The sequence below is a fragment of the Panthera tigris genome, chromosome B3 (genome assembly GCF_018350195.1).
Source record: "Panthera tigris isolate Pti1 chromosome B3, P.tigris_Pti1_mat1.1, whole genome shotgun sequence".
Classification (NCBI taxonomy): domain Eukaryota; kingdom Metazoa; phylum Chordata; class Mammalia; order Carnivora; family Felidae; genus Panthera; species Panthera tigris.
Window position 1 is genome coordinate 108,316,681 of NC_056665.1, and position 24,248 is coordinate 108,340,928.

General features: G+C 38.8%; 1 long non-coding RNA gene across 1 annotated transcript in view; it reads left to right on the top strand.

Annotated features, from left to right (window-relative positions):
- LOC122239627 overlaps positions 1-8,946 on the top strand; it is a 34,864-nt gene extending 25,918 nt beyond the window's left edge. The window contains exons 3-4 of the long non-coding RNA XR_006218896.1: positions 5,913-6,028; positions 8,570-8,946. This is a non-coding gene — a long non-coding RNA (uncharacterized LOC122239627). The remainder of the gene's footprint in view (positions 1-5,912; positions 6,029-8,569) is intronic.
- The last annotated feature ends 15,302 nt before the right edge of the window (positions 8,947-24,248 follow it).

Genomic DNA, 24,248 nt, shown 5'->3' on the forward strand with positions numbered 1-24,248 from the left:
TTAAATACAGAGAACAAACTGAGGGTTGCTGGGGTGGGGGGAGTGGGAGGGGGGATAGGCTAAATGGATAATGGGCATTTCAGAGGGCACGTTTTTGGGTGAGCACTGGGTGTTATATGTAAGTGATGAATCACTGGGTCCTACTTCTGAAACCAATACTACACTGTAGTTAACTAACTTAAGTTTAATTTAAAAAAGGGGAGAGGCATAATGAAAAATAAAAAATCTAGGAAAGAAAAGTTTTCTGGTCACCATTGTTCACTGAGCTGATCCTGGCCATAAGACCAAGTTTTGTTTCTTACTTGTTAAGAATAGCTGCTAACTATCCATATGAATGGGCAAATAGCAAATTCAACAAAAATGATTAGGTACCCCCATTATGCTGTTTTCAGCATCCTTCACTCATTCTGTCTTCTAGAAGAATCAGACATACCAAAAATACATTTCCGTTAGGAAGTTGTCTCTCATCACTGTGCAGTGCCCAAATGGCATGACAAGGGAACAAATGCAAACACATAGAACTGTAGCTGATTTGAAAACTCACTTTTCATGCCAATCAAGAGACACGCGTGAGTCTAATGTTAAAAAATTATTTTTGGTTGATTTATATTTCATTAGTAGAAAAATTTTCCAAGAGTATCTGTGTATTTTGTATTTATGCACTGGGGGAGATCCAGAGGTTATTCTTTTTGTTTTCTATCCCCAGGGTGAAATGGGTGTATCTCCACCCTAGTCTTGATTCTTCAGCATTTGCTTAAAAAAAAATAAAAATTTAATGTTCATTTTTGAGAGAGAGAGATGGAGAGGGAGAGAGAATGAGCAGGGGAGGGGCAGAGAGACAGGGAGACATAGAAACCAAAGCAGGCTCCATGCTCTTATCTGTATTTTGCATATGCTTCCTTATGTTTATATTTATTTTTGTATATATCTATGACTATAAACATTTTTTATAAAAATAAATTTAAGTATAGCAAATTTTAAATGTGGCAAGTTGAAATGTCAGTTCTTTAGTTATTCTTCCTAATACAGATAATGAAAAGAAAATGTGTAGGGAAGTGGGAGGTATATATAACTTTGTGATTCAGTTAGGTACCTATTCTCAGATAATAGAAGTAGGTATTATCAAAAGAATGAAAAGAGGTTTAAATGTATGCCTATAATTATGAGCATACATGAATACAGAGCTGACTCTGAACCTACATTTTGTAAACTTGGTAATCCTTTTATGGCCAGTCCTTAAGGCATATTTAACCTCACGTCACCCATTAGCCCATCACAATGCTGCTAATCAGGAGGAAAAAGGAAGATGTAGCTGGTAATAAACAATTCTCACAAATTTGAGGAACCAGCTTACAATTTGAAATCTTATCCTAGTTAGGCACATAAATACCGCCGGACTATCTGGGTTCAATTTCTGGTGTTGACACATCACAGCAATTTGATACCTCTGTGCTTTAGTTTTCTCATCTTTAAATAAGTAGAAAACTACAACCTCATGTCATCATAGTGAGGGAAAATGTGTGGATATTTGCAAAAGAGTTAGAGCAGTGTCTGTCATAGAGTAAGTCTTTATGTTGTCTGTTAGCATTGTGTGAATGGGTCTACCTTGCCTTTGACTTTTTTCTTGCAGAAACCGCTATTCTACTTTTTCAGCCTAAGCTTCCCATCCACACTAATTAGTCAAACACAAGATTTAAGGCTTGTATTGTATCCTCCTAAAAGATATGCTTAAGCCCTAACTCTTGGTGGCTGTGAATATGAAATTATTTGAAAATAGAATCTTTGCAGCTATAATTAAGATACAAGTTAAGATGGGGCCATACAGGAGTATGGTGGACCTTGAATCCATTATGCCTAGTTTCCTTGTAAGAAGAGGAGAAGAGGCACGGAGACAGACACACACAGGGAGAAGATGACCATGTGATGATGGAGGCAGAGATGGAAGCACTGCACCTGCAAGCAAAGGAATGTTAGGGTTACTGGCAAGCCAGAAGAAGCTAGGAAAAGGCCAAGGAAGGATTGTCAGGTTTCAAAGGGAATATGGCCCTGCCAATTTCTTGATTTTGGAATTCTAGCCTACAAAACTATAAGACAATAAATTTCTGTTGTTTTAAGCAACTCAGTTTGTGGTTCTTTGTTATAGCAACCCTAGGAAATGAATGCACTTGGCATTATATTATCTAAATAACCTTGTAAAGAACATCACTTTTGTCTGCCTTGGAATCTGCATGCCCTCTCCGTCTTAAGACATGGTGGGGCAGGAGCCATGAGTTTTTAACAGATCAGTAGTGCAGGGTGCCTGGACCACTTCTAGGAGATGTTAATTTCTCTCATTTTGATTCTTATTTGTTTTTCTTTTTAATGTTTTTTTTTTTTTTTTGAGAGAGAGAGAGAGAGAGAGAGAGTGAGTGTGTGTGTGCACACATAAGTGGGGGAGGGGCAGAGAGAGAGGGAGAGATAGAGAATACCCCATGCAGGGTTCAAACTCATGAACCATGAGATCCTGATCTGAGCCTAACCAAGAGTCAGAGGTTTAACTGACTGAGCCACTCAGGCACCCCTGATTCTTATTTGTTTTTTTTGTGCATAACTTATAGTCAGATTTCTGGACTCCTCTTTTTTTTAATATTTCAGAATATCTAACTTTTTAAAATGTTTATTTACTTATTTTTGAGAGGGGGGAAGAGAGAGAGAGGAGAGGAGAGAGAGAATGAGCAGGGGAGGGGCAGAGAGACAGGGAGACATAGAAACTAAGCCTCCACACTCTGATCTGTCAGCACAGAGCCTGACGCAGGGCTCGAACCCACGAACCACTAGATCATGACCTGAGCCGAAGTCAGACATTTAACTGACCGAGCCACCCAGGCATCCCTTCAGCATTTACTTCTGTGTAATTCTTCTGCATTTTCTACCTCACACCCAACATTTGCAAATTTTCTGTCTCTGAGCAGCAATGCTCTCATTAACACTACCATTTGATATCACCATTCTCTTCTGATGTTCTTGGAAGCTGTTTGAGCAATGTTTGTACAGCTGTACCCTATGTTTTCCAATCAAGAGAGACTAGGGAATATACTAATGAGCTTTCCACACAAATGCAGAGAACATGCCCAGGTAAGGATCATGTGGCTTGAATTTCTGTTTTCACTTCTTTCTGACACAATTCTTTAACCAAGCAAATGTGTCATTTTGGGTACCATCAATGTCAGCAGTGTACTTCACATGTTTTTGGATTTTATATTCAAATATTTCGCCAGAGGCAATTAAGGCAGAGCTTTATTTTGGAAACAGTGGAGAGTTCTGGCCAATATTCTACAGGATAGAAGTGCCAGGCACAGAGTTCCCAACTAAATTTATTTCTAATGAAAAGTAACCCCATGAGAGGAGTTTCTGCCATATAACCATCAGGCAGAGCATAGCAGAGCTCAGCCACTAGCCTGGAGGTGTTTCAGCTCTCCCTGCACCCATGTGCTGAGACTGGGAAGAACAAAGAAACCATGTGGCCAAGGATGAATGCAAGGGTAAGGGGACAAAATAGTATGACGAGAGACACTGGGGAACAGGATAAGAAGTCACCAACTGTTGAGGTGGACCAACTTCAGAACCAACTGTGAGAGGCATCAGATGGAAGAAAACCAATATATCAATATTACTATTGGTAAAGCTGCATTGGAGAAGTTGGTTTGAATGTAAGGCTACAATGAGCTTCCTAACCATGTACTTCAGAAGTAGATTTACTGAACTGGTCATGGGCAGTAATGACAATTGCAGATGTCCTTCATAAAGGCAGACATTGCCCTGTTAGATTATAATGTAGGAGGAGCAGGGCTAGCTCAAAAATGAGAGAGACGGAGAAGGAATGTTATCCTACCAGAGGCTCCTCCACAGGATGACATGAGGTGAGCTTGTCATGCCAACAATAAGACTTACCATAATACAATGGCATCTTCTCAGCTTCACCTTAAAGCCAGAACTACTTAGTGTGGCACAGCCCACAAGGCTCTTTAAAATTTCACATGCCTATGTGTCATTAGGCTTTTCACGAAACTCCGTTCGCGTCCTGTCCCCTTCCCAATGTGAAGCCTGCGCTCCAGTCATACTGAACTGCTTGCAGTGCTAGGAACACCTCTGTGTTCTGTGCTTCAAATGCCCTTTCTATTTTTGCTCCAACCTTCCTCTCCATGTGCACACCTCACTTGTTCTTGGTAGAAATTCCATATTAAACCTAATTGTCTTTTCGTCTGGAAAAACTTCCCTGATATATGTTAGCTAGTCTTTTGAAGTTTCCATAGTTCTGTGGCAGACACTGCTAGTTGTCTACCAAGTTGTACTTCTCTGTTTCTTCTTCATGGCACGTCTAAAATATCTTCCCATACTACTTTGCTGATGGTTGACCCATTTCTGGCCACTGAAAAGTAGACGTTTCTAGATAGAGTTTCTGGGAAAATTTTTTTTTCTTAAATTTTAATTCCAGTGTACTTAACATTTGGAAAATGTTTTATCCCTTTCTTCTTTTTTCTGGAATCTGAATGGAATGTATGGTGCTAGTTACACCATTTTGACACCATGAGGATGAAATTCAGTATCCACAGGGTGATGGAGCGACATGTTTAAAACAAGACAAAAAAAAAAACAGCTTGGGTCCCTGATGCCATGATTAAGCTGTAGAATCAGCCCTGGGCTGCCTTATCTGTAGGTTTCTTGTTAAATGAAGCAAGTTCCTTCCTCTTAAAGCTATTGTGAATTGGGTTTTGGATTACTTGCTGCCAAATACCATTTCTGACCAGTAATGCATCTATCATTGTGTGTGAATGTATGTATGTATGTATGTATGTATCTATCTATCTATCTATGTATTTAATGTTGATTGATTTTTGAAAGAGAAAGAGTGTGGGTGAGGGAGGGGCAGAGAGAGGGAGACACAGGATCTGAAGCAGGCTCCAGGCTCTTGGCTGTCAGCATAGAGCCCAACGTGGGGCTCGAACTCAAGAACTGTGAGATCATGACCTAAGCCAGAGTCGGACACTTAACTGACTGAGCCATCCAGGAGCTCCTACCATTGTGTTTTTAATTGCTACTTATTCTTTGATTGCATAACTAGTCTGAGAAGTTTGAGATTAGAGGCTATGCTTTATTTACTTGTTTTCTCAGCACTGAGCATGTTCTCTACCACAGGGCAGAAACTCAGAACATCTTTTTAAAATCTGGGATTTGTGGCATTACTACAAAAACCAATTTTCTCTCTGCTGATCATAATTACAACTGTTATTGATATTACCCTTCCATCCATAAAGCCCATAGCTTTGAAGTAACTGAGAATAATTCACTGTAATAAGATATGAATTTAAAATCATGAGATTGGTTTTTGTGTGTGGTGCATGTTATCACCCTCAAGTTTTATATAAAACTTGTCACTATTGAATCTAAGAGGGTGAATATTGGCAGAGATCACACTAAATGAAAGAAAAACTTGATTAGGCTTTCATCTTAGAAAAATACATTTTTGAATTCAATTAATTTGGATTTGGGAGGGAACTTTGAATAAACTTTATTTTTAACTTTATATAGTGTGATCATAGCCTCCTTTCTCCCCACTCCCCCAATAAAAATCCCTCAGTAAATAAATGCCTTTTCTGTTTGTTGATAATACACACATCAGGTACAATCTTGAGCCATACTTTGTGTTTGCTTTCTTTGATCAGAACCAGCAAACTTGAGTCATAATTTCTCCAATACCCAAACTTCTCTGTTTCACTAGTAGTAAAAATCACCTCATGATTCTTACTTGTGAGTCTTTATCACACTGGACACTATTTATCCCCATAACATGGTCATGAAGGACATGCTTGCTGGGTTAGTGAGATGATCTGTTTTCAGTGTGGCCTCTAAAGCAGATCATTTCTTCCTTCTAGCTTCCCAGGCAGCTCATGTGGAGCAGTGCCAGCCACCAGAGCCATAGGATGCTGACTTCTGTGTCCAGTGCCAAGCAGGGGACTTCAGATGGAGGCAGAGCTACAACACTACACAGGTATTTCAGTATTAACTACTCAATTCAAGGACTGTACATTGAGTAAGTGCATAAGCAAAGATTTGGATAGAGTAATAGAGGCCCCAACTAAGAAACTGGCATCTCAACAAAGATCAGGGCTCACTTGGGACAAGAATAATGGGAAGCACGTAGATAGGATCAATATAGAGACAATTACCCTGGCCATGGTCCCTGAGGGACAGCGAGCTGCAATCTGATGTTTAAATCTATTTTGAAGTGTTTTAGGTCACTGTATATATATATAATGTATATGATTAGCCTTACGTTTCTTACTACAGAATGAGAGATTGCCATTGTCAACAAAGGCTTTAGTTATACATATATATTTTAAATCCCTGTTAAAAATAATTCTAGGTGCTTTGTCTAGGTACCTGGACTAGGTAGTTCCTAATGATGTGATTAGCAGCAAGGTACTAGATTGGGTCAGATCAGGTGAAGAGGCTATCTTGCATAAATGTCTTAATGAAGCCTATCTTTTCTACATGTGTTACTCATTAACTAAAACATTGATATTTTTCATTTATTTTTCTTCTAATCATTAATCTTGGTGATCTGACCTCAACACATATTGTAGTGCATAATGGTTCTGAAAATTTGGTTGATCTTAAATAAAATTGCTAGCTGACTTTCTGTTTGCAGAAGTACTTAAAACATGATTTGTTGCTTTATTTAGGACTAGAAATTTTTCCCCTAATGGGGTGAAAAGGGTAAGGGACAGTGATGGATGGCAGTCTTTTCTGGGGGTCTTTTACTTTGGACTTTCCCTTGGCTATGTGTGATCACATTTTAAGGGTTCTGGTACTGAGAGCAATAAAACCGAGTTACCTGTGTTTGTGTGTACAAATACACAAACACCGTTTCTTACACACAGTGTTGCTAGATACCTTTTATTGTAGATCTGATTACAGGTTGATTTTATCTTCCTGCTGGGAAATAACCATCATCCTTGAAGGTGGAAGGGATATTGGATGATTACAAGTTTACAATTGAAAAACCAGATGCTTGTTATTTTACAGTGAATTAGACAACTATTTTTACACAAAGACTTATGCAAATAATGAAATGGGTTGTCCTGGTTAGTCCCACTGATTTTCAGAGGAAATAATAGGGCATTTAGACTCATCCATGTCAGTGTGCCATTCATTCATTCTTCCAAGAGATATGGTAGACCTAGCAGGCCCATCACCTGTGCACAATGCCTGCCTGTGCTGCTTTCCAGCTCACATCTTTGTGGCTGAGGTCCTGGGGGCTGCAGTGCCTAGGAGCTCTCTCAGCACTTTGGCACTTTTTCTCAAGAATCTCTGTCTTTATTCCTCTTTAGCGAACTCTTTTGAAACCCCCACGTTTGCAAATTCCTCCTTTATTTTTATTCTCGCTCCTTCAGGGTGGCTTATGATGTCTTAATTAACGTTTTTATCTAGTCACTATTGTGACTGCTTTCCAAGGCAATGGTAGGAGGGGACCTTTATAAATAAAGTTATTATCCTTCCAAAATCAAACCAGGCAGGATTTAGCCTACCTTGTGTGGGTCTGCTGCTCCCTTAGAGGCATCCCCCAGCTGAAATCTGCATAGGCGAGCATTTCCTTGCACGTGTGTAGGAGGGGTCGAAGCACACAACCTGTTTACTTGAGCTGCTTGACATTGTTGGGATGCTGGTGGGTGGCATCACAGCTGCTGTTTGGAAGCTGCCACAGCAGGGAAGAAACCACATTAAACAGTAAGGAACAAACTGTACAAAAGTGGGGAAAAATGGTACAGTTGACAAAACTATTCAGCAGAAATAGCCATGGAACCTGGACCATATCACTGACAAATTCTCATTTGGAGGGTGTCTGGGTAGTATGGCCGTAGATATTCTTTAATTTTTGCCATAGCAAATTTTCAAAAGGTATCCGGTAAAAGGGGCATAGATAGAGCAGATGCCTGGCTTCTCTGTTCCCCCCAAAAGGCATACAGTGTCCTGTATACCTGCCATGCACAGCAGTAAATGTTTGCGGCCTGACAAGGTTCTGAGGCTGCAAACATTGAATGTGGAAACTACGTTTCGATAGATCACCATATTTCCTTTGGCTTTACTTTAGAGCTGTGAAAACAATTGCAGCATCAGCAATCATCATGTAAAGGAGGGAGGAGAAGACTTATGTCATTGAATGCTGCATAATTGTGTTTGGTTTCTAATTACAAAGAAGGGTCATGTGTCAGGGAAGTAACTGTCACTGTAGTGCCCCTTCTCCACTGAGTTCTACCATTTTTGGCAAACACTACATCCAGTACAAAAGCTCTGGCTGAGTTATTAATCATGTTTGTCGGGCAAGCTACAATAATCTGCTGCCTGGATACAAAGCCAAGTACAGAGTTGCCGGCAGAATCTGATAAAAACACTTGATACCTCTCACTTTCAGATTACACTCATGCTAAGGATTAATTTTTTCATCTTTGCTTAATTAAAGGGGGTAAATGAAAGGAAGTGATTTCAGTGTTGTATCATGCTCTCAGCTGTCATGTTCTTGATTACACAGAGATGGACAACATGGAAGCTGGCAGAGCTGTTTGGATGTAGAGCACATGGGCTGTGGGCTGCTAGAGAAAGAAGGGCCCAGGGTTCCTAAACAAAAAGGAATGAAAATTAGGACTTCCGTATCCAGCCAAAGCCCCGGCATTTGTCTTATAATTTCTATCTGCTTTTCAAGGGTGCTTCTTATTTCTGTCAAACTGTGCTAATTGTGGGGGAAGAGTCACCACTTACCTATTGACCATTAGAGATGGACTCCAAGATGGAATCAAAGTTTTTACCTTCCCTTATCTTTGGAAAATCTCTGTAATCTGATTTAGAGAAAGCAGCTATACCTTTCATGTTATCAAAATTGAATTATGATCATCAATAAAGTTATTTCAAGGATTGAAGACTTGAGAGGTCCTTTTTCCCTAATCAGAATAATCTTAACTCTTGTGAAATGGCCTCAAATGGTTCATAACATTACTTTTTCATCAGAAACAGCATTTCTCAAGGTGTGCTTTTGGAAAGCTGATTCTGTGGGTGTCAAGGGTTCAGTGCTAAAAAAAAGTTTGGAAAATGCTGAATGAGATAAGCTTTTAATGTATTCGCTAATTAGCATTTTGAGTCTCCAAAATGGACAGCCTCTTGAGAGAGGATGTATTTTATGGAATATAGTTTGGATAAAAGTGTTCTACAGAATGAATGCACTGAAGTCCTAAAGTATCTTTCCTCTTGTTCTCTATGGACCAAGAATTTTCACTCTTTCCTCGATTGGACTGTCTTTCTTTCTTTCTTTCTTTCTTTCTTTCTTTCTTTCTTTCTTTCTTTCATCTATAGTTTAAATGGCTAATGATGTAATCTTTGACTCCTAACATTTGGAAAATCTGACACTTGCCATTTTTCTGGCTGCCTAGCATCTGAATGTTCTTATTGACAGTGGGGAATCTCTCATTGTATGGCTCTGAGTGAGAGGCCGGAAAACCTCTCCTTGTTCCAGGACAGCCAGGTATGGGAATATGACCAAAGCTTAGCCACTTGGATGTTTCTACTATGGAAGGGTGAATCTTGAATGTATAGCACAAGGAGAAAAGAGGGGCAGCGCCCAGCATTGGTAATACTGTAAACATCCCAAGTAGTGACCAGTCTCCAGTGCCTTCTTGTTTTTAAGTTGTGTAATCCTGAATCTTATATCCTTCAATAAATACCCTCCTTTTTTTATTCAGACAGTAAAGTTGTTTCTTCTGTGTACAAGTGAAAACTGACCAGTCAAGAACTCAAACCTTCCTGTAGGTATCTGAAGTCTCTGCTCCAGGCAAATGCAGTAGAAAATGGTACCATTTGCTTCAATGCCCTGTCTTGTTTAAAGAGAATGAGTCTATGTGAACTCTCTTAGTAGGAGTGTGTGTGTGGAATGTGTCATTGGGTGTTTACTTCTTATTCATTATTTTTCCCTCTGAGTCTTGAAGCTCAACTAGAAGGACCAATAAGTCTATCATGGAATCCTTTAATTCTTGATTTAGTAAAGAATTTAAAAATTAGGAAAAAAAATACACTTTGTACAATTTATAGATGAATTTGCATACCTGTGGTCGGTTTATGTTCTGGAAAGAGACAACAAAGCAGAGTGGCCTGAGCCAGGATATCTGGATTCCATGCTTGTCTCTTTCATTATTTTAGTCAAGTTACTTCTCCAGGTAAGGAAGAAAGACTTGACAATTAGCTCATTATTTCAGGAATCCTGGAATTTTTACAGTCAAAAGTTTACTGGTACAGTTGATTTTTAGGCGAACTAAAGCTTAATTTCTTGAAAATGAAATTACTTAAATAAGTAAAGGTTGTGCACAGCTTCATTCTTAAAAGGAGAGGTAAACCATAGGATTGTTTTTTGAATTCCATTTTGCTGAACCCTACAGGTTCTGATAATGTCTCAAGGATAGTTTGGACATGAGAAAGGGAGGTTGGATTTTGGGGAAAATTTCAAGTCCATCCCATAACTTCATCCAGGGCAGATTTTCTTATTGGATTTGGATATTGGGATTCTTATTAAAGCTTTATGTGGATAAAAGTTAGGAAACCAGTGAATGGAATGAACCCTAAGGGCTATTCTGTGTTGTAGTATTATAAGTCTGTTTTAGCAAAGCATCCTTGATGACACTCCTTAAACTACTAATTCCTTCCATCTTTCCATTGTACTCTTGGTTCTCTTTGCTCACACATGGAAAAACTACTCTCTGAAGCTCCTAAGACCCATTTCCACTGTTCCATCTCTCCTGCGGAGCATGGGGTTTTAGGTTCTGCCCTTTCTAAATGTGCCCCAAACAATGAAAAGTTACATTCAGAAGTCCCATTAATTATTATTTTATTTTCAAAAGTCCCATTAATTATTAAGTAATGTTTATTAAGCACCCTCAAGTGCTTGGTAATAAACTGATGCTTCCTCAAATCTGGAACAGGAGGAACCACACCTGTAGGGAAATGACTGGATTACCACCCAATCTCTCCCACCTGCTGTGATTGTCAAATTCCAACTTTCCTGCCTGTTCTCCACCCTCCCCTACCTCTTGTAGAGGGAAAAGGGGAAAGGAGAGAAGTCAGAATAATAACTAAGATGCCTAGACTTTTAAAAAGTAGATTTTGTTTTCTGCCTAAACATACACATTTTCTTATTCTGTATGGTTTGTTGACTGTGCTTATTATAAATTCTCTATCAGTACAGCCTCACAAGTCATTTTTCAGAGATCAGTTGTGCCCATAAAAACTTCATTTTATTGAATGTCAGTGCACCTTTGACCACACATAATCCAGGCTTAACTTCACTGTCACCTCCTCCCAAAAGCCCACCTTGATTTCCCAGGATACGTACTTTACCTCTGTGTCCCATAACATTGATGCAAATCCCTCTGCTGATCTATATCCTTCAGGCTAGTATGTTCAGGTCTTCTCGTCTAGACTAAGTTTTCTAAGGGCTGAGACTATGCCTATCGGATTCATTATCTGTAGGCTTCAGCCAGGAAGTAGGGAGAAGAAAGTAGACTTCCATAGCAATTAGCACAGGGGACCTAGTGCCTGTACTATTACAGAGTGCTTCTTAGGTACATGTTGCATATTTGCGCTCCCCACCCTGAAGTCCCAGAAACTCACACTGGAAATGAAAAACAAGGTTTGGACTAGGCCTGCTTAATATTATATAACCTCTGAAGTTTGCTGACTGTTAATTTTTTTTATTGTATCCAGGACCAGAGGGGCATTGGCAGGAGGCTTTATTGGAGACAGTAGAAAGTGTTGCAAAATCACCTCCAGGCAGATTTCTCTCTGTTAGTGACTGCATCATGGTGGTACATGCTCTTTCCTTAAATGTGCCAGTCATGAGGATTCTTTGCCTCATCTCTCCAAAAACCGTAGACTCACACAACTCTGGGGCTGGACCTCCTGTCCAGTTCTCCCACATTGTGAGGAACCACTTGAGTTCTGGAGAAGTTAAATTGTAGCAGCACAGAGACTTTAATCCAGATTTAATGATTCCAGTATACTTCCCTGTGCTGAAGCCTACAGATCAATTTACAGCCTAGGGTTTCTTTAAAAGTATTTCACAAGGAATAGTCAGACTGAGGGTAGCCTGGGTGGTTGAGTATCATTAGCTAAATCTTGTTGCAGAAGGCTGACTTTGCCAGTATCTTAACATATTATGCTAGTTCAAGTTTAGACATTAATTTTTACACATTTCATTGCAAATAAAAAAATGATTATAGAACATTTAATATTAACCTACAATATAATGTAAACTTTCATTAAAAAAAGTTATACTAGATTTCCTCAGTAAATTAACACATAATTATTCAGGTGCAGTACAAGTTGGGGTAGTACATCCTTTGTGAATGGATTTGTTGTTCTGTTCCCCATAGGTTCTAAAAACTCCCAGTTGTAAAGTACAGCTCCTTGTTAAAGCACCAGATAATACTCCCCGGATTTTGTATTCTGGGGGTTATCACTTTTTCCCATAGTCATTTTCTGATACATTTTCCTTGGCCTTAGTACCATTAGCAATTTTCATAATGACTTCTCAGTTTGAAGACCATAGGTTCTTTTTATTTTTTTTTTATTTTTTACAAGTTTATTTATTTTTTAAAGTTTATTTATTTTGAGAGAGAGAGAGAGAATCCTGTGCTGATAGCATAGAGCCCTACACTGGGCTTGATCCCAGGAACTGTGAGATCATGACCTGAGCTGAAATCAAGAGTCAGACACTTAATCAACTAAAGCGCCCCCAAGATCTTAGGTTCTTTTTAGTTTTAATTAAAGATAAACATTTCCTGCTGGCTATATTTTATCTAAATATCAGAGTGGAGGCAAGCAAGGAGAAAGAAATATTTTCTGCAGGAATTTCTGAAGTGGAGGAAGAAACCAGAAGGGTCCAGTGAGGCTTCAAAATTCAGCTGATTCCAACTGGGTGCCTTTGCTTGGTCATGTCCCATGATTATTCAGCTGAACCTACATCCAGTCTTGGGAACTCAAGCCTTTGGTAGCAAAAGAGAAGAACCTCCTCGCTCCCCTCCAGTGGGATATGATAATGAACAGCAATCAGAGTTTAGGTTGAAGGAAATAGTGGAAATGTGTCCCTGAAGACATATTACAGCATTTGGCCCATGACCTACATGTGGTTCTCTTAAGCTCTTAAGTGGGTCAGGGCTATTAGACATTTTCTTAATTTTAAAAATCTGAAACACTTTTATATTTTTATTGAATTTTAAAAATTTCATTGTTAATGCTCTGCTACTCCTATAATTGTGGAAAAGTGTGTGTGTGTGTGTATGTGTTTAAAAATGACATTTTAAAAAAGTATTGTCTGAGAAATTTAATGTAGGACTGAAAAACTGAAGAACAGCGTTAAATTTCAGTATTATTTCTCTTCAAATCTGTCACAGTCCATTAGATAATCCTTTTTGATTTCTAAGAAAAAAACCAACAAGATTCCAAGCTCATCAGTTGGATCATCACTTACTGTGTCCTGAAGGTTTGAACTGAGTCCAGGATCAATAGGGCAGATACTTTGAGATTTGTAGCCTCTATATAAGTTTCACCTGGAGCCAACCAAAGCTATTAAATTTTATTGAACTGCTAGCTTTGTCCCCTTCCCCCCAGTTACCAACTAACCTAGTGATGATGTGATTATCATCCGTTCAGGGGAAGGGGGTATTTTCTACATCAGTTCCTAGTGATCTACGCTACTTGAGTGTATGGGGGATTTTGAGTAGGGAGCACACTTTCCAGGAATCTACATACAAATTATAAAGCACAAAGTATCCCAGGGCAAAACTAACCCTTGGCAGAGAGAAGTAACTTACTTTTTCTCTCTCTCCTTCTTTTATCTAATTTCAGAGCAACTCCATGTTGTTCCTTTCATTTTTTTTTTTTAAACGTTTTTTTTTTTTTTTATTTTTTTTATTTTTGGGACAGAGAGAGACAGAGAATGAACGGGTGAGGGGCAGAGAGAGAGGGAGACACAGAATCAGAAACAGGCTCCAGGCTCCGAGCCATCAGCCCAGAGCCTGACGCGGGGCTCGAACTCACGGACCGCGAGATCGTGACCTGGCTGAAGTCGGACGCTTAACCGACCGCGCCACCCAGGCGCCCCTCATTTTTTTTTAATAAACCTCCTTATCTCTTGTAACCCATGAAATCCTTAAACATAAACTTGTTTTATTTTATAATTAAAGATGGGATTCTAAATGCAGATATTCTGGGAGTGCTAAGGCAAAGTTAAGGCATACATAGAGGTCCATTTCCAAACAAGCAGTATGGCATAGGGGGCAAAGCACAGAACCAGCTGACTGTGGTTCTGAGTTCTGACTCCATTCCTTAGAGTATGACACTGAATGTTATTTCAGTATGTTATTTCACTATCTACTCCACAAACCCACAATTAAACAGATGGCCTCAGGAGGTTCAGAACTGTCTTCACCATCTCTCCCTTATGTTTTCCACTCTTCCATGGAGCTGCTATATGAGAGTATGAAATGCCCAAATTGAGATGAGAGAAAACAAACCAGTCCTGTGCTCACAAATCTGTGATTGCTCTTTATTGTCCATATAGGATAGGGTTCAAATGTAGCAGTTTGGTTGTCAAAGCTGGAATATTCCCTAGGGTTTAAGTGAACCTGGACAGTCATTCGAGGCATCAGTAGGGTGGGTGTGGGTGTACTTCTCAAGGCTGGATAGTGATTAAAGGTGGAGGGAGGGGATGGTGAGGGGCAAACATGCACACTGTCCCCCTTCCTCTGCTGGGTGCTCATTACATCCATTGTCTTACTTAATGCTCATAACAACTGTATCTTTATGTCAGTTTACAGTAGAGGGACTGAGACTTAGTGATCACAGTGTGTTAACACAGCTAGTGAGAACAGGAATTCAAATGTGGATGAAGCAGAAGGACAGATGGGGAGGGAAGAAAAGTACTGTTGGTGGAGGTTAAAAGATAATTAGACCAGATTTGGGAAATGAGCACAAACTCTGTCCCTCCCTGCCCCAAATTCCAGTGCTCTTTTATAATTTCTTTCTAATTTCTTACTGTTCTTGTTCATTTTCATTTGGCTTCATCTGTGTGACATGTTTGGGGGATCAGGATGCTAGCAGGATTGTCAGATACTGAGACTTGCCTGATCCTAGGACCCTTGGGAACAGACTTGTTCCAGACCTTCTACCATCTCAACCCAACACACCCATTTATTTTTGTTCCCTATTCTGTCCCTACAGGACCTTTCTATTTCTGCTTGCTTATCTGGTTACTCTCTCCATTGCTTGCCTTAGCCATGTTTTAGGGGACCAGACGGCTAATTTTACCAGGGCAGGGATTATACCTGTTCTAGGTACCCTTGCGGCCTATGACCTAGGAAAGGGTGTGGCGCAGTGCATAGTATACACTTAATTGGAATTAGAATATAAGCCTCTTCATATGGAAAGGAATTTCTTTCTTCTCTACCTGGACAAAGTTTAGTCACCGTTCAGATCCAGCCTTTAATTTTCCTTCTATGAAGTTTTCCATACTCTATGTAGATGTTTGCCCCAATAAATTCATCATTTTCTGAACTCATTTGTGGTAATTCCTCAAGTAATATTTTAGGTAGCTCTTATAATGTTGGTTAATTTACCACTCAATTTGTATTTACATTAAACTTTTTGGGCTATATGACTTCTCTCACCACCAGATCACACTTTCTTTGTGGATAGATGCTATTTTATCCCCCAAGACATAATTTCTTGGCAAATGGAAACTCGATAACTATTTGGTAGTAATGTTTTCCACTGTATTTAAAATGAGCATGGGATTAGTTTTTATATTTTTTTAGTTTTTTTTTTTTAAGTTTTGTGTTTTGAAAACCTTCCATGAAAATCACCAAATGGTGATGGTTCATTAAGTATTTAAGTTAAACATTTGAGTTAAAATATTGTAGTTTCAGAATTGCCTTTACTAGCATCTCTCTTACCTAATGTAGATTCAGCCTGGAGAGGAACTATAGTTTGTGCACAAGGCTGCAGTGAGGTACATCTCCCATTAGCAACAACAGTAAGAAAACAAGAAAGTGAATCATCCTTGCCAAGTATGAGGAAGTTACAGATTCCCATTTATACAAGGTAAATACTAAATATAGATGTACCCCTATTGAGGTGATGCATCAGAAAGAATAAAGAAAATGCATGAGAGAGAAGGAAAGGGATGGGTGCAAGATTAGACAAATCAAGGAACTTCTAGAGAACATCTTGTTCTTCATGGTCACAAACTTCCCTGACTGATTTCTTTCGTCTTTCTCAAACATTTCCGAAGCAGCATACTGTGGCTATTTTGGGGAAATATTTTCACAAAATATCTGAACCTTATGTTTGCTGACAGCCTATGAAGTCTAGGTTTTTAGTAAGAAAATTTCATTTTACACTAGAACTTTCCAGTCCAACTGGTACCCCAGCTTTCCATGAATCCTGAAGAACAGATGGAAGTGGGAATCTGATTTTGACTGAGATTTAACTCAGCCTTAGGAATAATTTTTAAAATCTATCAATATTTCACTAGCTTCTGGTGTTTTTTAGTGGACTGGTTTCTCTCAGGAAAAATTGAAAGAGCGATCACAAAGGTGAGAGTCTGCTTTTAATGTATACCAATACATATTAAGTAAACAAATCCATTTGACCAAGTGAGTTTCATCTCATTAAAAATGAAAATAAGAGTATGTTAGGATACTGTAAAATTCTACACAGAAGATAGTAATATTGCTACCATTAGTACGTTTCTTGAGAATTCAAATGCATGTTCATCATCTCAGTCTATAAACATGCTGCCATTTGCTCTGTGTTCAAGCCCAGGCCCAGTGGCTTCCTCTTTCCTGATGAAGAAATCTTTGTACTAACCAAAGAAGAGGCACTCAGCTATCGGCTGGGCACAGATGATACTGTGGAAGTCAGACCCGGGAATGTTTGGGTTAGTCAGATCCCAGAAGTCAAGTCCAACAGGGTTTCTCCATTGCATTCAAGCACACCTTGGTTGGAATAGACGAGATGCACTTTGTGGCCCTTACCACATGCAGGGTACCAAGGCCTGGGTTATGACTCTCTATTATCCATTTACATTGACAAATCAGAACAAAAAAATTTTTATGGACACATTTTCCTCCTAAATGTCAAAACTCAAGTGGGGTTTTCCCCAGGTCCCGTGAGGAATCTGACATTCATTTGCAGTTTTGTCCCTTACAAAAAATACCGATCACTTGACCATTTCTATCTAGATCTCAGGCTAGCCTACTCAGGGAAGTCAACCGGTGAATCTTGGGAGGCTGATACATATATGTTGTTTTTTCCAAATATACATGCTATCTTGGAGACATGAGCAAGATTTATGGTAAAATCATGGATTTTTCAGAGCTGAAAACAACCTGGAAGGACATTCAGTACAGTTATTCAGTTTTATAGAACATTAACAGCTTATATTTACACAGCCAATTTCAGTTCACGTTTTCATGTACAGAACTGAATTTAAGGTAGGCTGAGAAGAGATAATTCTTATTTTATATAGGAAAGCATATTTAGGTTTTAAATGACCAAGAGACAGCAGAGTAATATCAGAATCAACCAAGGTGTCCTGCCTTCCAGGCTAGTTCTCTTCCTATAACTGTGTTATCCATACTAGGCCTAGAAGAGTGCATCTCTGGCCTTCCACTCAAAGACCAGATTTCAACCAATCCGCATGGTTATCTTTGGTCTTTGTGTCAGAACTCTCCAACTTAACTTGTGAGAGTTTAATATCTGAAGCTCCAAAGAAAAGTATCATAAATTCCAAGCTAAAGTATGGGCTTTTCTATAAGCCCTTTCTTGATCCCTGGAAAAGGACCAGCATTTCTCTGTCATGTATTTTAGACTAGAAGAAAATCTATCTCCTCTGAAACCTTCCTTGTAGCAGTTTGTATGGATTTCTTTATTCATTCATGAAATATTTGTTAATGGAATAATATGTGTCAATTTTGTGCTTTTGATTTATTTCAGACCATTGTATTTAGAAGACTCCCTAACAAAATATTGTAATAGATATTCCCTTAGATGTTCAGTAAATACATCATTCAACTTCCCAACGGGTATTAAATAAAAACATTTAGAATTGAAATAAAAGTCAGTTACTTCAGAGGTTTTTTATCTATTGAAGTTTTTGATGGAAGGAGCCATATTTCAGGTTTGTTTTTTAAATCCCTTGAAGTATTAGAAAAGTGTCTTAAACATAGTAGATGCTCAACAGACCTCTGTTGATATGAAATACATTAACTGTCACCTAAGAAGATAATATGGATTTGACATAATTCTGCAGCTATTTGAATGAGCTATCACTGCAACTACTTATTCCAGTGGTTCTCAGCCAGAAACAATTGTGCCTCCCAGAGGATATTTGGCAACAGCTGGAGATACATGTGGGGGTTTCCACAATGCAGAGGCGTGGTGGAAAGGACAGGGTTGCTGCTGGCATCTAGTGGTTAGAGGGCAGAGATATTGAAAATATCCTGCAATGCATAGGACAGTCCCCAACAACAGTGTAATCTGGTAATTACGAAGCAGTATAATTATCTGACCCCAAATGTCAGTAGTGCCCAGATCGAGAAACCATGACTTAGGTGAATCCCTCACTATAACTCTTACAGGCTCTTAGTTAACCTAATGTGATATTTCAAGGGCATTTTCAATGTTTGTTTTGCATTGTTGGTTTATTTCATGGGAAATCCTGAAGTCAACCCCATCACCAAAGCCATATGTGTGTGTGTGTGTGTGTGTGTGTGTGTGTGTGTGTGTGTGTGTGTGTGTATATATATATATATATATATATATATATATATATAGTCTTGGATTATTACTACCCTTTAATTATGATTTCATGACTGTTACTATAATATATGAAATGGTGAAGTGTACCTATGAGAAAACCCCATGGGAACACCAATCGTTTAAGTATCACTGTTAGAATATGTCTTGTTTACTTACATGATCATACTATGAAAACTTGAATGAGACAGGTCAATTATACTGGGTAGTTGAGTATTCATATTGCTATTTTTAGATAATGCGAATTATTTGGATTGAACATATATAAACCTGAATAAATGGAAAGAACTAACATTGAAATTTAAATAGATTATAATGTTTATGTAATACTAATGTAACTGGTATCCAGTTTTGTATCCCAAAGTATGTTTACAGAAGTTGAAGATACAATACAGAAATACATTAGCATGAGCCTATTTGAAGAGTTAAGAGGATAAGAGAATGGAGTATACAGCATTGAGTGGGTAGGATGACTATATAATTAGTCAAACCAGGGCACCTGTGAGAATGAGACACTTTTAATATTTAAACCCAAGACAAGGACTGTTTGGGAGCAAACCAGTATATATCATCATCCTACCCATGACCAATGCCTCGGATTTGGAAAAACTAAAAAGGGATGATACTGAATTTAATATAGTACCTTCAGGGCTATAATACATAGAAAAATATATATATTTTTTAATTCTGGGACATGGAAAGACTCTTTCGACATGAGAAGATGCCACAGCTTTGGAACTAGAACCTTTGGCATTGACAAAAGTGCTTTATCTGCAATAGGAAGTAGCTTTGAAGTGTCCTTATCAGTACCTTGATATGAATAGTGGTTTTTGAGCAATAGAGTTTGCCATAGGGAGATGGAGCAAGAGAAGGGAAACAGCATGTACCCTATACTATTTGAGGGGACCACTTCAGAATAATGTGAGGTGCTCCCCGGAGAGCTGGGAAGCCATTGGGTGAGGAATAAGGAAAGGTGAATGGAGGTAAGGAATGGGGGACAAAGTACAATTACAGTTCTATGAGCAGAACTAGAGCAAATAAATGTGTTTACTACAAATACTCACAATTCTTTGGTCTGTTTTGTTCTTTTATTCATTACAAATACTATTTTTTTTATTTGAGTGTAGTTGACACAACGTTACATTAGTTTCAGGTGTACAGCATAGTGATTAACTTCTCTATACATTATGCTCACCGCAAGTGTAGCTACCCTTTAATTTTTATCCTGCTTGAGGACTTGTGGGGGAATCCTAGTTATCTTAGACAGATAAGACCTAGAAAATGTGAATTCTGTGTCCCCCAGATGAGATGATCAACTTGGGGCTTTTGGAAAATCTCTGCAGATAGCTAGAGGACATTTTAGGACAGGAGTGGTCTAATGCAGGTGGCCTCAAGGCTCTGTACCCAGAAGAGATGGAGGCCAATTCAGAATTATGAATAAATCTAAAGAAGTAGCTACTTAGGGTTTAGATGCTGGGAGAGGGGCAGTTTGAGCATGAAACATGAACTTGTGAAGTCACCTGAAATGAAGAATGCATGCCTGTAAGCTGGGTTCCTAAACCCAATTTCCGTGTGTGTGCGTGCATGTCTGTATGTGTGCACGCAAATCCCCACACATAAAACAAGCGATAATCAGGCGCCAGCTGGGCGTCCCATGATCCAGTTCAATTCTGACACTATCTACCTGGAGGTAGCATCAGATTCCATAGGTGCAGGACTCAGTGCTACAATACTGCCTACCACTACCCGCCTGACTCCCTTCCACCTACTTCAGATTGTAGTTGCACACTACATTGTTATCTGTGCTTCTGACCAAGCTACTATAGATTGGAGTTTCCAGTGACCCCCTCCAACTCAGGATACCAATTTCAAGTCCAGGTTGTTACCTATATTTCCAAGTAATTGGCTATAAACCAGTTGTTCCCAAGACTCCTACTTGGGCTTTATTAGTTTGCTAGAGTGGAGCTCACAGAACTCAGAGAACACTGTACTTACTAAATCACTCAGTGTATTATAGAAGGAGGTAACTCAGGAATACGCAGATGTTAGAGATGCCTGGGCAAGGTCATGGGAAAAGGGTGCAGAGCTTCCATGTACTCCTAGAGCACACCAGTCTCCCAGCAGCTCTATGAACTCTATCCTTTTGGGTTTTTATGGAGGCTTCATTACATAGGCATGCTTGATTAAATCATTGGCCAATGGGGGCCCAGAGGTCAGGTGTGGGGCTGAAGCTTGCAGTCCTCCTTTCACAAGGTTGGTTCCCCTGGCAACCAGCTTCCATTACCTTAGGTGCTTTCCAAAAGTCATCTTATTAACGTAACAGAAGATACTTCCGTGGTTCTCTTCACTTAGGAAATTCCAAGGGTTTTAAGAGCTCTGTGACATAAAAGGGACCTAGACCAAACATGTATTTTTTATGATCATCACACTGCTTAAGCTAGTTTTTTAAAAATTTATTTTTTTTGAGTATAATTGACACCAAGTTACATTAGTTTCAGGTATACAACAGTGATTCGACAAGTTTATGCGTTGTGCTGTGTTCATCACAAGTATAGCTACCGTCTGTCGCAATATCATTGATTATATTCCTTACTCTGCGCTCTTTATTCCTATGATTTATTCATCCCATAAAAACGGAAGCTAGATTTTAATTGTGCATAAGGGCCATCAAACTTTTCAATATCAAATGTTAATGTAATAATCTGGAACAGTTGATATAAGCTATATACCTGAATCAGTGGGTGACCCTTATGTACTTTTATTAATATTGCCTCAAGGCCTTCCTGTCCATTTACTTGTTCCTCTCTGGGTTGGTGGTTTATCTTTGAATACTGGCCCAAGATACACCTTTTTACTGGAGACTTTTCCTGGTATTTCAGAAGCATTGACCACACCTTTGAAGTCCTTTACCTCATATAGAGGTTCTTAATGTTTTCATGTTTAACTTTTGAGAAATTCACACTTTCACACATTAGTTACAAATAAACATGGCAATGTGTACTGCCAGTAGTTCGGTTTCTGAAATGGTGCTATTTTAGCCTGGACAGAGATGTTTGAGCCAAGGTTTGACTATTGTGTTTCATTTTGCTCTTATAACCTTATGAGAAATGAAAGGAAAACGGAAGATAAAAAAGATAAGCATAGTTTTTATAAACTTTATTTAGTTGAGACCAAGTTGACATTTATTGTGTTTAGTACATAGACCTTTTAGTTAAAAGGTCACAGTGGTGAAACAGGTTTGAAAAAAATGCTACGTCAAATCGAGTATGTAAGTTTGTTTTTTTCTTATAGGCTTTTGCATTCATTGGATATGCTGATATTCATGGTGATTCCCCAAGAGAGGACGGCTATTAAGCATTTCCTAAATATATTTGACATAAGATCCTTTTTTGGTGGAGAATATGTTAATATTACAACTTAAACAATTTTGGGAAATATTTCACCAGAACATATTCTCCAGGTGTTTCTTGGGAACTTCTTCTTTCCTTCCTTTCAAATTTGCAAGCACCCTTATAGCATATGTTTTTTCTTGTAAAATAGAGTAATTTCCCCCATATGTAGTATATAATTTTCCCCACTAGGAAACGTATAACGAGTCTATATATTAGGAAGTTCCACTTTTCAGGTAACAAAACTTTTTATTTTGGCTGGAAATATCACCTTACTTGATTTTCCTGTAATTTTACTTCTGTCTCAGCATGATCAGTTGGTGTTTTGTTCATTTTTATGTTTATTTTGGGGGAGCTGGGGACATGTTTTCACTTAGAAATAAAGTCTCTATCACATTCTACCACAGGATTTAACAACTAAGTGGTGGTAAGATGAATAAAAATCTCCTTGAGATGTGCATAGGTGCTTAACAGGTTGGCTCACTAGCTAAGTCTCTTGTTTCTGTTCACTCAATGCAAATTCACTCCTTAACAAAAACAATGATCTGTTACTATCTCATGTTACTGTCTCTTGAGTAACAGTTACTTACAATTACATTTACTTCCCATTCGTCGAAAGGACTTTTCTTTCCAAGAATGCCAAAGGTTTCCTGTAGCAAGTTTATGTTGTATTATCCATTTGTCTCTTGTGAGCTTAGTTTTTATTTTTTTATTTTTTATTTATTTTTATTTTTATTTTTTATTTGCCCCGGGACAGGATCCTATTCCCAGAGCATGGACCAAATTGTTTCTCGACCTGAAAAGCTCAAAACCTGACTCGATAATCTGTAGTGACTTCCTGGAAGACCTACCAACAACTGGTCCATTGATCTTTCGCTTAGCAATTCCCTCTGACACATGCCCCTTCCATCCATTACTCACCATTTCCATTTACTGAGCATTCTACTCCCTGTGGATGCTATTCTAAGCTTTTAACATCATTTCCTCCTTTGATACTCAACCCTCAAGGCCAGAGTGTAAGTTTTGGCTGTGCAGGCCGCAGGGTCTCTGCCACAACTATTCATCTCTGCTGTTGTAGCATGAAGGCAGTCATAGACAATACACACGTATGGTTGTGCTCTAATAAAACTTTACTTATAAAAGTAGGCCATGGACCAGATTTGGCATACAGGCTATAGTTTTCTGACCATTGCTCAAAAGCACTCTACCAGATAAATATTCTCATCTTTGTCCTACTAATGAGGAAACTGAGGGGTGTGGAAATTAAGGTCCAAGATTGCTATGTTGGTTAGCAGAGGAGCTAGGATTAAAACCTAGGTCAGCCTGATAGAAAAGTTCATGCTTTTTCTACCCTGTAAGCTTGCCCTTATACCAGAGGGTAGGAGTTAGATATCTAGGGGGAAAAAAAGGGAAGAGGGCTTATATTCACTATGAGGGGAAAAAAGAAAGGCATGGAGCTTATGGTCCATTTTAGTGACAGTAAGTAGATGAGCTTGACAGTAGAAGGGGGGAAACGGAAGGTGTGGTTCAGAGGAGTCACATGCAAGGCTTCAGGGAAAGCTAGGAATTGTGTGAGGCTAGCTGCTTAAAATAATCAAGATGCTTTTAGATACTTATTCATTATGCATTACTAACAGTGCCTGTCACAGTATAAATATCTGGGCCATGAAGTATTTTATATATATGTGCACACACACATGCACACACAATACTGAAGAGAAAGATAAATCTGTTGAGTGAATAGATGGGTTACGTGAAGATACACCACATGAGAAAATACAGGTATGAGACTATTACAGTTATTAAGCAGTTAAGGTAGGTGTTACCTTGGGGGCTAGAGCATGACTTTTTTTGAGAGTAGAGGCCATGTCTGCACCTTATCTAGAACATAACATGAAGCCCAAATGATAGCAGATGCTCCCAAGATGAATAAATGAAGAAGTACAAGGAAAGGGAAAATCAGAT